Source organism: Macrobrachium rosenbergii, chromosome 53 (assembly GCF_040412425.1).
Source record: "Macrobrachium rosenbergii isolate ZJJX-2024 chromosome 53, ASM4041242v1, whole genome shotgun sequence".
NCBI lineage: Eukaryota > Metazoa > Arthropoda > Malacostraca > Decapoda > Palaemonidae > Macrobrachium > Macrobrachium rosenbergii.
Genome location: NC_089793.1, coordinates 32,133,713 through 32,151,867, shown reverse-complemented (window position 1 = coordinate 32,151,867; position 18,155 = coordinate 32,133,713). Strand labels below are relative to the sequence as shown.

Below are 18,155 nucleotides of genomic sequence, written 5' to 3'. Positions count from 1 at the left end.
ACTTGTATGTATTACTGTACAAGACAAAATACTTACCGAACATTAAAAGGACACACTTTCAAGTGGTTGGCCATATGAGATACAGACTTGAAACCCCATTGATCTATGGGTTCAAAAGCCTTGCTGAAGAAACATCTCTGTAAAGGAAATACAGTATAATAAATAGGCTTGGTAGTGGATACTATACTGAAAAGGTCAACATCTTTTATTCTAATAACTAATATTTGATGCAACACAAAGCAAGATATATTTTACCATCAAGAGTAGTTTTACCTTACCACCAAGTCACATTAATTTGAACGGAATGGAATATAAAATTTAGGCCATGGCCAAGCACTGGGACCTGTGAGATCATTCAGCACTGAAATGGAAACTCAGAGTATAAAGATTTTAAATGTGTAACAGGAGGAAAATCTCACAGTTGCACTATGAAACAACCGTTAGGACAGGGTGAAAAGTAAGATGGAAGAAAAAAAATATGAACAGGTACAGTAAGAGGAATGGAAGGGGTTGCAGACAAGGGAGTCACATTTATAGACGTTCATAGGACTGCCCAAAAGATTTCCTTTTTACTATTGTTTACAAACAACAAAGTGTCATACAGCAAGCCTAAAAGGAATTGAGATATGAAAATTCCTCCTAGCTCACAATTTCTGCCCAAATTCCAATCTAGTTTAGAACTTCATCTACATACATCCTTTTTCAGTTGTTTTAGTATGCCCATACTTGAAAAAGAAGATAAAAAGAAAAACCCAAAGAATATGGGTAAATAAAAAACTTGACATGCAAAACCCATAAGTCAGGAAAACTAAGGTAGTGGTGCATGGCACTGTAACTGCTCTCCTTTACAGCCTATGAGTCTACTGAAAAGTACATAACATCATTGCCTCCAATGCCATATGAGACAAAGATAAGTCAAGAACAAAGAAAAGTAAATGAGTTTAAAGCTACACAACCTGGTGCCAAGCATCTGCACAATGTGCAAAATCCTAATTTCAAAATACATCTCTGATACTTCATACAGCACTTAGTTCATGACGCCATGAAAACAACACTTACAACATTATCACCTTAATACCACTAACCCATAAAGAAAATTTAAACCACCAATTATCACCTCTGGTAACGATCGGTAAACAGCGCCACGCCCCTCTCCCGCTCAGCTGATCATCAGTTGCGCCGTCGAGAGTGGTTCTTCTCTTTGCTTCACTTTCAACTTTTTGGATTTTATTCCTGTTTTGTCACCTGCTTCTTATTCCCAATATGGACTCCGAAGGATTATCGCCACAGGATTTTGACAAGGGGGAATGTGACCAGACGAGCTGTAAAATTGCAAGACTCGGATGAGTAGCCCTAATGATAGACATTCTATTTGTAATTCTTGTAGAGGGGGCATTATGCGGAGAGTAAGAAATGTGCCGATTGTGAACAATGGTCATCTGATGAGTTTGCCAGATATGTCAAACATCAAAATCTCTAGTGCAAAAACGAAAATCTAAAGCTAAGACGGCTGCTATTCAGGGGTTATCGAGGAGCCCTTAACCGAACCTTCTCCGGTAATAGCAATGATGTTGTTAATGTTGCAGATGCTTCCGTGAGCACCTGTCAAAATCTGATATAATTGATCTTATTAATAAATCAGTCAGTCAATTTTCTGCATCTTTTCGGATCAGACTGCTGAATCGATGCAGATGTCTTTTATTGAATTAGGCAATCTTTTTAGATAGAAGATTAGGGACTGAAGATGATGTTGTTTGTACCACTAACCCTTCTTTTTTCAGACATTCCCCGACTGCCTCGGTCTGCCATTCCTCTAATAAAGGAATTAATGATCCGCCTCTGCTTAACCCCGAGAAGTGTCATGTCGGGGGGGAGAACCAGTTGGCCCGGTGCAGTCGGGTATTTCTTTTTCCCCTGATATTATTAATTGTATTGATTTTGTTAAAGCTAGGCAATTAGGTTTAAATATTCCTGAGCAAGTAGCTCAACTTGTTTATTCTCAGCGATCTGACGTGCGTCATGGTTCAGGTGTCGCATCTCAGGGTTTGCCGTGCAGTATAGATGCGAATCTTGATGGGTCAGTTTCTCAGGGTCATGGTGATGGTGTTTTTCCTCCCAAAGGTGTTGGGTCGTCGAGGTTTCTCCTGCACCTGTGGTTTCGCAGGTTCGTCCTGTCATTAGGGTTGTCGCAAGATATTCTTGCTTCTGGGAGTTCGCAGGTTCCACCTGTGTCCGGTTGTTGCAGGCTCTCCTGCGCTGGGTTGTTCGCAGGCTTTGCCTTCGTCTGGGAGTGTGAAGAGTCAGTCCACCTCTGCGATTTCGTGTCGGGTTCATTGTGTGGGTCTTCGCAAGGTGTTCCTGCTTCAGATATTTTACAGTCTCACTCTTCCGCTTCTTTTTCGCAGAGTTCAGCTGCTCCTTGTCATTCGCAGCTTCATCCCTCGTCTGGTGAGAGTAGTTCGCAGTTTCCTTCTGCTTCTATTTCTGTCCCTTTGTCTTCGCTGGGTTCTTCACTTTCTTCTCAGGCTCCTGGGTGTTCGCAGGATTCGTCCTTTCCTCCTCCTCCTCAGAAGTCGGTTAGGTTTGATTTTTCTAATTTTCAGTCTGTTTCTAATGAGGATGATGCTTTGTCTATTGGGGATTCTGGTTCTGATTCCCCACTCAACGAGGTTTTTAAGCTTATTTGGGCTTTCCATCCAGAATCCATTCCGAACCTTCCAATCCTCCGAAAGGTTGCGCCTTAGAGAAGATTTATTCCTCCAAGGTTAAGGAGGGTAAATCAGAGCATAGAGTCAATCTTTACGATAGAATTTCGGAGGTTATCCAAGATGTTAGAAATAGATTTCAATCCTAACTATCGGAAGGTAAGGTTTCACTTTGTCCTCTTCCTCATAAGAAGAAATTATATTTAGCTCCGATTCGCCTGATCTTGCGGGTTCTCCCAAACCTAATGTAGCTTTAGGTAGGCTTTCGCCCGTTTCGCAGAAGAGGTCTTTGAGCATCTCAGTATGATGAATGTTCCCGATTAGAATCTTTAGGTCGTCACCAGCTGGAAAATAATTCCTTTTCTTTCTGGCTCCTTTCCACTCTCCTTAACTTCATTAAAGAATCGATTCATCCCTCCGATCCCTCGATCTTTGAGGCTCTCATTCAGTCTTTTTCCATTTCTCTAGTTAATTCCTCCAATATTAAGTTGCCTCTATCGCTACCTTCCTTCAAGTCAAGAGAAGGGAAGGTATCTTACTCATTTGCCTCCGCATGTACAACAATTCCAAAGACCCAATTATTGTCCTCCTTAGCAGGACACAGGATTTATTTGAGCAAGAGACTCTAGAAAGAGTCATTAGTGGAAGTTAAAGATGACTCCAATTACCAGCCCAGTTATTATTTCTAAGGCGGTCAAACTGCCCTCTTTTTCTTCAGCCAGGCGCTCCTCCGAAGGCCTCTGGTGGTTCTGGGGTTAATATCAGCGCCTACTTGGCCCGGTAGAGGTAGGGGCTCTTATCGAGGCGGAAAATCTAATTTTGTCAATAATAAGCGGCGCTCCAGCGCCGCAGGCTCCCTCCTGCGAATCTCCCGTGGGCGATCTCCCAGAGGACGGGCTTTCGCCGCTAGAGTCATTCCTGTCCGGTTCAGATTACGTGGTCTGTCCCTTCACTGGATCTTGAGGGACAAAGGTGTAGACTGCGGGTGGTGGGAAGTCCCCAGGGAGGGGTATGCCATTCCTTTCCACACCCTCCCCTCTCTGGGACTCCCATCACCCTTGATTCGTATTCTCTTCATCAGAGGATAGCGCTGGAGGAGGAGATCCGAGCTCTTCAGCAGAAGGGTGCTATCGAGCCCATGTCCTCCGCTTCCCAGGCTATTACAGCCGATGTTCGTGGTGCCTACAAGTAACCGGGAGGGTGGAGACCCATTATCGATCTCTCCATCCTAAACACCTTTATTGTAAAGACCAAATTTCATATGGAGACTACCCAGTCTGTCCTTCAGTCCATTCGAGGGACGCCCACTGGATGGTCTCCATAGATCTGAAGGACGCCTACCTTCAGATTCCTATTCGTCCATCGTCACGCCAGTTCCTCCCCGCTTCTCGTAGCTGGAGGCAGGGCTGGTGCACCAAAAGTCCTGTGTTTTGGTCTTACTACTGCACCTCAGGTGTTCACGAGGATAATGGCTCCTGTATTCGCTTTTTCACCAGGCCGGAGTAAGATACTCCGTACCTGACGATTGGTTGGTTCTCTGGCTTCTTTCTGAAGGAAGCAATGATCCGGGCAAGGGACCTGGTAATAGACTCCGTGTCAGACTCGGAATTGTTATAAATTTCTGAGAAGTCCAATCTGACACCTCTCAATCTATGACTTACCTGGGGATCAGGTTGGAGTCCTCGATTTTGAGGGGCTTTTTTCGACTCCCCCTTGAGGGTAGAAAGGTTCCTCTCAATAGCAGAAGAATTTCTATCCTCAAGGGAGCAATCATGCATTTTGGAGGGTTCTCTTGGGCCATCTGTCTTCTGGCTCATTTAGTTCCTGGAGCTCAGCTCGCATGAGGGCACCCAACTGGCTCAGGAGGAGCTGCACTCTGACGACGACTCTGTCCTGATCCTTGGGACTCTGGCTTGTCACGACGACCTTCTCTGGTGGATGGAAGAGATCGTCTTGCATCAGGAATCTCTCTCGTGACCTCCCACCAGAGCTTTGTTTTGGTCCGACGCCGACGTGGGTTGGGGCAAATCTGACGAACCACTCCGCCTCAGGGATTTGGTCCAGCGAGGAATCCGTCCCTATCCATCAATGCAAGGGAGCTTGGATTGGCGTGTGGAGAGGGGTCTTCACATTTTTCAAGATTTGCTCAAGAGCCGAACGGTGGCTGTCTTCGGATAACACAACAGCAATCTCGTATTTGAGACGTCAGGGGTCCGTCAATGCTCTCAACGATATAGCTCAGAGAATCTTGAGATGGACAGAGACCTGCAGATTCTCCTCGCTCAGTTTGTTAGGGTCACAACGTGATTGCAGATGCTCTCAAGACCCAACCAAATCATAGGGTCAGAATGGACGCTGGATATGGAAGTTTTCAACAAAGCTAAGGAGGAGATGGCCAGTGAACATAGACCTGTTTGCAACATCGCTAAATCACCGCTATGAGCAAGCTTATATTGCGCCAACCTCGGACCCTATGGCTGTGGGAGGATGCTGATGCTATACCCGGGGACAATCTTCAGGCTTTCTACGCTTTTCCCTCTTTTGCAATGATCCGCCAGGTGATCAACAAGCTGAAGTCTTCCACCAACTGTCACTAACTTTAATTGTTCCACTATGCTTCAAAGGGAGTGGTTCCAGATTTGATGGAACTCCTTCTGAACCACCCTGTTCCTCTTCCACCCAGACGAACCTTCTTCGCCAACCTCATGTGCACACAGGTTCCACAGAAACCCGAATGCTTGCTCATGCGTGTTTCCATCTTCAGCGATTTCGCCAGCCTCAGGGTTCTTTCTAGAGTGCATAAGGTCCTTAGCCACTGCAGAAGAAAATCTTCTTTAGCCTCTAACAATCTAAGTGGAAAGTCTATAGAGGTTGGTGCACGAGGCACATTCTATTTCATAGTCCTTCCATTCCTATGGTTACGGAATTTTTCTGTGGTTATGGGGAGCATCGGTCATTTCTCTGTCCCTACCATTAAGGCTTACAGGTCTATGCTTTCAGCAGTTTTTAGATTTAAGCTACCTCCATCAGCTCAGACCTGGCCATCAGAGATCTCATTAAAGCCTTCGAGATACAAGCCCTAGAAGGCTTCCTCCTTTCCTTCTTTGGGATCTTAATGTGGTTTTGCAAGACCTCATGTCTTTAAATATGAACCCTGGCATCAAAGGACCCAAGATCATGACGAAGAAGGTCCTCTTTAGTAGCCTTAGCCACAGCTAAAAGGGTCGGTGAGCTCCAAGCCCTTTCCTCTTTTCGGGTCCCTTCCTCAGGAGAGGATTTAGTTCTCTTATGCCCCACTTCATGGCAAAGACGGAATCGCTAGTAAGCCTGTTCCCAGGTCTTTTTATCCTGAAGTCCCCAGAGACTTTATGTGGTGATCTCCTGAGGTTCACTTCTTTGTCCAGTTAGGGCATTGTCTATTTATCTAGACAAGATTAAGGGACCCGTCCCCCGTCCAAGTGTCCTATTTATTTCTCCTAAGACTCCAGGAAGAGCATTTCCAAAATGCCATTTCTTTCTTCCTGAGAGAAGTTATTTCTTGGTGCTGGAGCACTGGGAGGTGTAGGGGTCCTCTCCCAGGGCTCACAGATAGATCTATAGCCACTAGTGTGGCTTTTCTTAAGAAACTGCCTATCTCTAGGGTGCTGGAGGTTGCATCCTGGAGATCCAATTCTGTCTTTTTCTATTTTATTTTAAAGATATTTCATAGTTTAGATGGTTGTTCCTCTTGGGACCTTTTGTTGCTGCGACAGTCATTAATTAATTAACTCATTATTTATTTTATATTTATATGGTTAATATATATTTTAAAAAATTATTATATTTACGTTCTGATTGATTAATAAGCAATTTATTAGGTTAAGACATTAACTTCATTATTGCAATTTCCGCAGTATGTTTGGGTTAAGTTCTCGAGTCCCTGGCAGGCGAGACTAACTTGACATGAATAGACTGTTCTCACATAAGAGCAAAGTGGATGTAGGGCCATGTTGCCTCCACACTCTTATCCCTGAGACTCATATAAGAGCAAAGTGGATGTAGGGCTATGTTGCCTCCACACTCTATCCCTGAGACGTCAGACCTTCTCGCATACCTGACCTCCATGAGTCGGCAGAACTCTGAGTCTAGGTGAGTACGCAGCTTCCTTCTATTCTTACCAAGTCAATGAGTAGAATAGTTGGATAGGTCACTAATTAACCTCAGTAATGATCGATCCCACCTCCAGTAAAATTTTTGGGAATCGTGTTGTATGAAGTATCCAGGAATGTATTTGAAATGGAATTTCATTCTAAAATTAATTTTCTCAATATACTTGTTACCTGATACTTTCATACATCCCACCCACCTCCCACTTCAATGTCGATTACTGATGATCAGCTGAGCGAGAGGGGCGTGGGCGCTACATCGGTCGCACAGAGGTGATAATTGGTGGTTTGAAGTAATTCTTTTTTATGGGTTAGTGGTATTAAGGTGATAATGTTTGGTGTTGTTTTCGCCAGTATGAACTAAGTGCTGTATGAAGTATCCAGGTAAGTATATTGAAATTAATTTTAGAATGAAAATTCCATATCTCTTGTGTAGAAACTGCAACTTGTATGTGGGTGAAGCGTTGCTATAAAAAAAAGTATTCCCACAGATTCCTTTACGATCAAAGAAAATTAAAGGACATATGTTGCCATAGGCCAGATAAGGCTGTTTAGAGAATTTTAAGAAACAGTTTGACCTATATATCTTCAAAATTACACGAGACACACCCTTCAGTGGAGAAGCAGCTAATGAGTTTCTCAACATCCTCGTGAAACTTTCTAAAGAAGAGTGATGCTTACCAGAGCAAGTATTTAATGCCAATGATATTGCTCTTTATGGGGTAAACACCTCAGCAAAGAAAAATGAATAACTGCCTTTAAGGCACCAAGCTAGCTCAACTGTTTTGTACAGACACAGTCGAGCACATAATTAAAATGGCTCTGGTCTACAAAGCTCTTAACTCCAGAGCCTTAGAATACGGTTAATTCAAGTGCTCGGTTTTCTAGATGCATAATAAGAAGACTTGAACATTAAGAACGCTTTTCCCCCTAATGATTTTTAAATGTTTTTTGCTGTTGCTGGTTAGAAAATAATGTGCCAGCAAGGGAATGCCCTTAACCTGTTAAGCGTCCCCCCCCGGATGAGCTCACCGCTAACGTACCGTCACGCTTTTTCTTGCAATTAGCGGTCATATCACTGATGATAGTTTTTCAAAGTTAATATTGATTTTTATGCTTATAATTCGTACTGTAGTTAAGAGTAGGAATTTTATTAAATGATAGGATAAAAACTATTACTTACTACTATTATTTTATTTCATAAGACTACAAAATACTGAATGAAAAGTGTTGTCCATACATGCACTATTATTATTTTGTATGCCAATCTCTAAAGCAGGGGCCACAATCCATCTATGTACTCGTGATCGGGGAGACAAATGTTCTACATTCTCATCTAGAAACTGATTTGCAAATCTGTTTGTCTCTTTCACGAGGTAATCAATGATTTCATCATCAAATTATTTCAAAAATTTTAATGGATTCTCTTTTACCTCAACTGGAAAATTTCACACCGATCAGCAACAAAAGTAAAGGGACCTCTCTCTCTCTCTCTCTCTCTCTCTGAGTCTCTCTCTCTCTCTCTCTCTCTCGTCCGAAAGTCTCTGAGTCCGGTCATCTTCACTTCCGCTATTGGAAGAAAAGTTTGTTTCTTCAATATCCTCATCATGGAGGATTCAGAACTAGAGCTCTCATCATCAAATATGTCTTCAGTATCAGACACCGTCTAGGATTTGATTTATCTCACCTGAAGACATACGCCTCTCTTTGTGACATTCATTGAGAACGACGCCAAAAACCGTGTTGTTCTGAAAACGCCCAAGCGTACTGAAAAAAAAAAAAATAGTCATCTAGGCATCAAGCACTAAATCCGGAAAAGAGTTGCCAGGGGAGGAAATAAGTCAACAATTACAGCTTACGGTTCTGAGAATGTTACCAAATGATGTTCCAACATTTTCCATACGAAAACATATTACGGGCTGACAGCTTGAAAAGCAGAGTTAGAAGTCTGAACGTATATCCCGCGAAGGCGCTACCGAGAGATCGCAGTAAACGATATTACGCAAGTGACGCTAACAGGTTAATGACGCGGCTGATTCTGGATAATGCCCTGGCCACCCAGAATCCAAAGAATGGAAGGAATCAACCCACATTCCTCTAAAACAAGATCTCTCAACCATCCACTCAAGTGGTAAAAGGATGTTCAAGGTACATTACATGATAATCAATGGAGATGATGTTTAAATGATGGAAGACAACCCCCGATAGAGGGAACATCATAAACGTGGAGGGAGTGCATGACTGCTGATTCCATTAATGTCTTAGTAAGGGCAACAAATGCTATCAAGCCTGAGACAGTATGTCAGCAGTTGGACAGATTGTAAATTAAATTTGAATTTGGCTATGACTTGAAGATATAAGAAACAAAAGCTTCATACTTTAATCAACGCCACCAACAATATTAACCAAGGAAGACCTAATGGAGCTAACTCCTCCTAAAGCAGAAGATGCTCAGAACAAGATCTAGAAGCACTGCTAAGAAACAAGATTACATTGGACAAAACTGTAGAGGGTCTATGTAAATGGGAAGCTTGTTGTACTAATTTTATAATATCGAGCTATCTATGATATGAGCTTCAGTGAAGCAACTGGCAGAAAATGCCTTTTAAACATTCTTGAAGAAATGAAAAGGCAAAGCAGCTGCCAATTTCCAGAGGGTGACACTCAGTAATCTTGCTCTCTGCCCATCTCTTCCACTCCTACTGCAGAAGAAGCAAGAACAAACTAGATCTTCTCTGCACCTCCACAGCACCAAGACTCAGCCCCTTTTTTCTTGACCTTCCTCAACATATGGATTGTGTACAAGACAAAATGCTGAAGACCTTAGAGATCCATTCTAAATGACTAATTAAGTGGTAATTGCTGCCAGGCTATTCATAAACATGGTTGTTAGTAGATAATCAATGTTTCAGACAGTTGCTTGTGTGTATATTGTCAGTGTGTAAGCCTCATAGAAGAATAAGTAGAAGGTATGTTTGTGTATATCAGACATGTTTGTTACATCACCATCATCATTATGTGAAAACATTAGCTCTAGCCTCATATAAGGATCATGAGATGAGTTGATTGGTATTTTAGACCAAAAAAAATTCCAATTTAATGTTATGTATGGTTTTGTAACTAGTATTTATCTACTTTGCACTATTTTATTAATTTGCACATGTACAGTATTTACAAGGTTTATGATAGAAGACAGAAGGTTTTGGGGTAAAACTTAAGATTTTGTCAGACCAAAATTATACATGGATTTAGTGCATTAGCCAACAAATCCATGCACAATGTAAGTCCTAATGATTTTGTGCCTGTTTCTTTCGTTGTCTTGAGTGTCTGGACATGCTGCCTCCACAACACATAAAAGTTCAATGCTGACAGATGGTCCTAGTATGAACTTTTTCAATAGAAATACATTTGTTTCCAAAATACAAATCAACTCAAAGCTAATCAAAGAAAATATGTCAAGACATGGATATATTCTCCTTGAGGTGCAATAACTGAAAAATACAAAGATACCCATGACTAGGTAGGGTATGTGTGTAATACATACTAACAATCTTTTTTCACCTTTAGTCTGATGGATTAAATTATGGAATGTGTTCAAACCATTTGCTGTGCAAAAACATATAAGACAAAGCAACAAGGCTGGGGCCAATGAGATTTAGCACTGAGAGCAGTTGGTATTTTCCTATGGGGTTCACTACACAAAAAAATTATTTTCATACATTTTCTAATATAATAGATATAAAATTACTGACCTTTTTCCCTTGTCTCCATCGATTGACCATCTTCAATATATCAGATCCATTCTAAAACAATAAGTCCACGCCATTTAGCAAAGAAAAGCATATGTCTCATCAATCGGCATGATAATGATAAGTTGTTCAAGCTGAAAAGGAGAGAGAACTCTTGATGATCATTGACACAGTGCTTACACTTACCCATAAATTTTAGCTAATCTCTGATTACTGCAACCATGACTGAAGTGCCAATACAAGGAGAAACATTAACACTATGCTGACTTCTTAATATGATTTCAAATTATGATCAAGCTTCTGGCCATTCCTTTTAATACAAAATAAAGAGGAAAAGTAATATACAGCTAATAAAAGAAAAAGGAAAACTTACCTTAAAACCATCTAAGAAGCTGGCAAATTTAGCAATACCTCGAACGCAAATACGCCAAATGTAAACTAGATGCATAATAATGTTCTACCTGTAGTGACTGTGCCCATGACCTCTGGTATGGGTTTTAATGTTCTTTCGATGGTGTTAGACTCATTTGACTGAAGCTGCTGGAAGTTTTTTCAACACTTGAGACCGGGATCTAGGAAGGCCTCCTGAAGTAAATTTGTAAAGTAGTTTAACATGAACAATAAGTCAGCTCTTGATACTTGATAGGTTGGACTGCAGGACTTGTTTTGTGACAGGTGATAACTAGATTAAAGGTAAAGCTAAAGAAGCTTGACAGTTAAATGGACAGACCTGAAGGAACAAATGAATATGAAGCTCTTCATTGAACCCAAGATCAGCAAATATTTAAGATAGTGATAGCAACAAGTGATTAACTTATCTCATGTTAGCAATTCTTTTGGGCAAATAAATTAAACTTACCGCATGATGCAGGTTCAAAAGCTAACTTTGGTCTAACACCAAATGCTTTGAGGAATCACAATATTTACATTACCGTCCTGTAATGAGATTCATTTTTTGTAAATAAAGACACTTCCATAATTATAACTATCATAAAACATAATGGCAAATGAGATCATATTATGATGCAGAAGATTTGTCTTTCAAATAAACAAATATACTATGATGATGTAATAAACAGCCATCCCACTTCTCCATGGGTCAAAAAGTATAAACAGTATTGTAATTTGTTAGTATAAAATAGGAAGACAGAAAACATATCAATAGCATAATTTTTCTTTTGTGAGCCAACTTCAAAACCTCAAGCTGTGCTCTCTATAACTACAAAAGGTAGGAATAATTTCAAAATGTACAAGAAAAAGTTTATATGGTCTACCTAGAACTGCTCACTTGAAGAATGATAAGTCTTGTCTTAGGTGGTCTAGCTTTGAAAATTTTCATTTGCTAGATCTAGATTAAAGGAAAAAGGTTTTGGTATTTACAAAATGACAGGGTGGAATAGGTAACTCCTCAACTTGTAAAAAAATATATAGTATGTATCATCAAAAGAGAACTTTAAGGAAAAGAATTAGTTACGCTTACAAGTACACATGCTGGCTCTACACACTACATAAGTAATTGGAATGTAACTGGCCAATTGCCTGATGTCCTTCACAACAATCTTGGTATGTTTCTGACTCATGTACCACCTGAGCCCATAATACATGGACTTTGAGAATTTAAATAGCTTGATGTCCTTCACAACAATCTTGGTATGTTTCTGACTCATACCACAACACAGCCCATAATACATGGACTTTGAGAATTTAAACAGCTTATGTTTCTCACAACAATCTTGGACTATGTTTAAACAGACTGATGTCCCACCTCTTGGTATTGTTTCAGCCCATAATACATGGACTTTGAGAATTCTAAATAGCTATGTCACACTGTTGAAAGAACCAATTCCACTAGCTGAGAGTACCATATGCCACCCAGACCTCAAGTATACCTATCCTGAAACTATCAAAAGGTGTTAAAAACAAGGAAGGTTATGTTTCTATGCTAAACTGAGGACTATCCACAAATATATAGATTTGTATTTGCAGTTCTCTCTGTTTTCTATATTCAGAGATGACTACATCTAACAGACAAGAGCAGATCATTCAAGCTTGGAAACAAGTGAAATGAAGATGAAAAAGACCAACAAAATATCTGAAATAAAATCTTCATGCCAAAAATAAAATGGAAATTAAAGAGAAATTACCAAAAACCAATATAGAAAACTAGGAAAACAACTGTTTTCAGAGAGGTATGGTTAGTGTTTTTAACGTTGATCAAAAATTTTACACAATCTAAAGTTTGAGTGTTGAAGAAAATCATTATACCTTACAGCAGACCTCATGAAAATGAACTGATAATATACTGTAATAAAAATCCTAAGGATGAACCAACTCAATCACACTAATAATTTGATGTTAGTACATACTTGAAACTGCTTTTAATTTTTTAGATTTTTGCCTTATTCTGATTCTCAACAAATTCTGTTGGACAGTCTAAGCACACATTAATGAAGTAATTAATCTTCCTCAATATGACTTGAATTTGAGTTAACTATAATAAGGTGGGGGAGACATACGACCTAAGTTCTTTGGCATTGTAAAAGGATGTTAATGTTCAAGACTGCTAAAACTAACAAAGTCAGTGCACAGTAGATGCAAGTGGTCAATATAGAAACAAAGCAGAACAAAAATTCTGACTCAATCATACATAGAACTACATAGTCATACTTCCATACCAACAGAGAAACTGCTGCCCTGGCTCATGAAAATTTAATGTTTCTCTACATGTCTACCATACCATTACAAACTGGTAGAAAACAAATGTAACTAAATGGACACTTTGCCATAAAAATCATCATTTTCTAAACAGAAAACTTAGAAAAAGTTCAATTAATCACTAACCTTCCTCCCAGGATGGAGCATGACACAGGAATACGGACATCCAATCATGTAAAGGACACCTGTGGAGTAGCCATCCTTCTAGACCCTCCTGAATCTTCACTATGAACATTCTGATAATGACTACTAAATTCGAACGACAACTTCCTGTAACAAAATGACATATTTAATTAAAGTCTAGAAAAATACTAAGGTTATGTTATAGGAAATGTCTGGAACATCGTCTGTTATACAGTATAGCAAAAATACCTGAATAATACCAGAAACTGCCTCCATCAACAGAAAAGGAACTGAATAATAATGAGAATGGCAAAATAATTAACCCCACAAAATATTTTCATCCAAATGCCTACTTTTTGCAATGATTCACACTGGCTGATTGTAGCTAGAGGGACTTTAAATTGTTTTACAACTTTTCTAGGTTAGAATGTCAGCTTAACTACTTGCTGAGCATACTGATAAACAACCTGGCAATTTACAAATAAAATCCATCATCTTCAACATCCTCTGGACAATTCAGTGAATCTAGAAATGTTTGGTATGATTAAAATACTTTATACTATTGGTAATAAAATAGTTTAACCAGACAACCAAGTTGCACTTAGAAAAGATCACTTAATTACTAGCCCGAAAGATTTGTTCTTTGCTGAAGAGGTGAAAATAGAAGACAATCAAGTGAGAGCAGTTGGACAGCAGGGTGGAAAAAGAGAATTGAGGGAAGCTTGGTTGAAAAGAACTTTTAATATCGACTACAGTTTGTTCACAGCATACGAAGGTAGTTTTCCCTATAGGTGGCAATAGCTATTGGTATAACCATGAGATTATACCAATTTCAGTTAGAAGTTCAGTCTACACTAAAATTTAGATGCTTGTACTTTGGCAAAATCATTTATAATTCTGTCCTATACACAATCAGAATAAACATTGCTGATTAAAACGAGCATTACAAAGAGTAAGATTAAATAACTGATTATGTAAATTATGTCTACACCATTATGGTTACTCCTAACTTAAATTTCAACTTTTATAATATATAACACATTAAGTGCCTACATGCACTTCAGTATACTGTTTATAAAAAACATTTTTAACCACTGTACCTGTAAACACTGGAAAGTAAACATTGCTCTTGGCTTTGTCTGGTGTCTAGAATAATGCTTGATACCAAGCTCCATGGTCAGCCCTTTTGAAGTCAGTGGTGCGGGAGGAGGAGTTTTAAACCTCTCTCGAGTTCCAACTGGTTTACCATGCTCATCTACAATGAGGTTCATCTTGTCAAGTGATTTCATACTTTCCTCTTCCTCCTCCTCCTCTTCGTCTGATTCGTATTTCTTGTACGAATATACACCAAACGGATTTCGCTTCCTTACCTGCAAATAAAATAGAAAATCATACTCTGATTATAAAACAGAGAAACACAAGTATGTTAACACTGAAATAAAAATGTTAGCATGACAGTACTTTACTGAGAAATTCATCAGTTAAAGCACAAACCTTTTATTAACAGCCATCAAATTAAACAAAAACAAAATTACTAATAATTAAAACAATGTGTAAAAACAGCTTGTGCACATACCTCTCAATGAACCAACTGAGTATTAAAAATGAATATTACTGTACTTTGGCAAGTGACCAACAACTAAGCATTTGGTTAATAGCTTTCAGCTATTTAGGCAGAGGATACAGAGATTTCTTTGGTAAATTAAAAATGTACAATGAAGCAAGAGTCAATGAAAGTGTGCACAGTGAATATCGAAACAATGGGAAAATGAGGAAGGCAATGGTGACGATATTTGCTAGAAGAATTATAGATACAGAGCACTAGATTTAGGTAAAAGAGAAGTAGGAAGAACCAGTGTTGACATAGAAATGTAAATTACAGTAGAATCATGCTATGCAATTATATGACAGAAGACAGGACAGCCATGAGGGTGATAAGGAGAATAAAAATTTAAGTTATTTTAGAAAGGCAATACATGTCCTCCATATATGCACCAGAGGAAAAGCAGTACTACTATTCAGAAAGATTATCAAATGCAATGATAGTGGTGCCAGTCATCAGGCAATACTGTACTTTTCGTCCATCCTTTTTGGTCTCTTCCCATTTAGCTTTCCAACTTCTTCAACTTTACACTGCTCATAATTTTATATCTCCCTTATGAACAAGCCCTCCAGCCAAGCTTTATGCACGGGGAGAGATAAGACAATACAGTACTGGTCATTTTCCAATTACTGTATTTCAAAATAATAAAGTAAAAAGGACATGATGATGATGAATAAAAAGGAGATCTATAGGAGCATGTTTTGAATTACCATAATTGGTTTTGAAGGTGTTACAGGTGGATCTGGCTTCAGAGAGAGAACCATTTAGGAAATCTGCATTAATTTCAAATGCTGAACAAAAAGTTTGTCACCCTGGTAAAAGCTTTTGACTAATAGTGAGGAGGATAAGACATATTTATTTCAGTATGATGAAAAGTATTACTGACGCTGGAGAGAAGGACTGGACTGTTAAGCAATTCACGGCATGCTGAAAACAACATGGACTGATGCAAGATGAATTTATGGAGAAGGCAAGAGAGATCATGTAGAAAGACAGTTGAAAAACTAACAACAAAAATGTTATATAGAAGTATGATAAAGGCAAAACATCCATAAATGTGAAATAAAGGAGTCCTAAAGGCAGGTGGCAGGGGCAAAGAGGAAGAAAGAAAAGGCGTGGAATAGCAAATGTAAGAGTATTCAATTAGTAAGCAGAGCAAATACCTTTGACTCAAAGTGCAACAACTGTACTTCTTTTTGTAGCAGAGACAGGACCTCTTACAAAAGAAAACAGACTGAATATGCATGGCAACAAAATGCTGATTCATGTCTTGGAAAATCATATTAAAAATTAAAATTAGACGAAAGATCTCAAAGAACATCATGGTTTGGTTGAGATGTGAAGTTGAGAGAAGCAGTTGGTTAGAGAATTAGGAAATATGGAATAAGCAGTAGAGACCAGTAGGAAGGACCAGGACACCATAGACAATTGGCATACCTAAGGTATTCAGACAGAATGAGACAGGAGAGTTGAGAGATCTCATTTAACATCCAATCCTATAAAGGGAAACCTGTTGAGGATGATTGCTAATAACCTTGGAAATGGACTACAAAGTATTTTGCTCCAAAATAAAAATTGTTTGTGAAATGTTCAATGTGCTGTGAAGCTTGACTGAGATGACTAACGACTGAGTGGTGGAATACAACAAAATTTAAAGACTTTTGATATTTTCGCCAGTTATTACGACTGAATTAATCATTTAGCGGAATTTCCTCTAGTGACTGACAAGAATTTTGGAATTCTGATTTGTCAGAAATACTCAAGCAACCATACACCATTCTGGGTTCCAAAGGCAGTCAGTCACTACAAAATGCACTATAAATGCACAGTTTTCTCTCATCTTGCCATTTCTCTTACAGCACTCGACAGAGGGACTAAAGTCTCAATGTCATAAGACAACCATTACCTCATGAATGCCATTCTGCCTAACATCATTACTACGTATACTAAAGACACTAGCTTTACCTTTTCTATACATGATTCAACGGTCCACTTTATTTCACCTGGCTTTTTACAGGTTACACGTTCTCTCCACACCTTCCCCATTTTATAATGAGGATCTTCAGGATCATCCCGGCAAAACATGCATATGTTCTTGAGAATTCCATGGACGCAGCACATCACAGAAACGTCATCATTACGAGCTTGTCTCCTGATTTCTGTAAGGGCAAAAGTTAAAATAGAGTAATGGACAGGGTTGTTTTGATGGTCGTGGGTATAGCATTACTTTAGAACATTCCAACTGATACCTAACACAGGCCCTATAAAAAATTTACGTAACTGCAAGTAGCTTCAGTACTCTATCTACATTTCCTTTTTTTAATAGAATAGTTTTTGAGACCCTTTTTTTTTAACAGCCACTACTGTACTGCATTAGAATTCAATTTTTACAGGGATAAGACAGTTTCCCATATTATATAAAAATGAGGTAGCAAAATTATCAGTATTAAATATACATCACAAGTCAAATCATGAAGTAAAATCAACTAGTTCTGCATTCAGTTTAGTCATGTATAATTTTTGAAATATTTTACAAAAATACTACAATAGACAGCAGTTCAACTTCCAGTATTCAAGACAATGTTAGTGATGCCATAACCAAGCACTATGTAGTACTGAAATCCTTAGATGCTCAAGCAATGAGTGGTCCAATATGCTTGGTTGCTTAAGCACCATGTACAGAGCTTCCATAATACGTACATGTACTTTGTTATATAAGTAATTTACCTAGACCAGGGAGTCAAATTTATAGCATCTACTAGAAGTGTCTGGAAGAATTTACTCTTAAATGAGGGGAAAATGAGAGAGAGAGAGAGAGAGAGAGAGAGAGAGAGAGAGAGAGAGAGAGAGAGAGAGAGAGAGAGAGCACAGTAAATTTTTCTATACAGAATTTGATTTTGTAAGAACTGTGTACTGAAGGTTTATTGCAGCATCCATTTAAGCCCCAGCTGCATTGTTTTCTACTTTTTAAAATCTTTCATCCATTTCCTTTGGTCTCTTTTTGCTTAGCTCTCCACCCCATATGGGGGTATACTTACAGTGTGTATTTTGTGATACTGAAGGTTCACAGCCATGTCCTTTTGGCCCTCTGCCTTGTAACTTTTATCCATTCCAT

The 18,155-nt window shown here is 39.1% G+C and overlaps 1 pseudogene; it reads right to left on the bottom strand.

Moving 5' to 3' along the window:
• The window catches only part of LOC136834105 (F-box only protein 30-like), a 42,005-nt pseudogene that overhangs the window by 8,690 nt on the left and 15,160 nt on the right, over nucleotides 1-18,155 (bottom strand).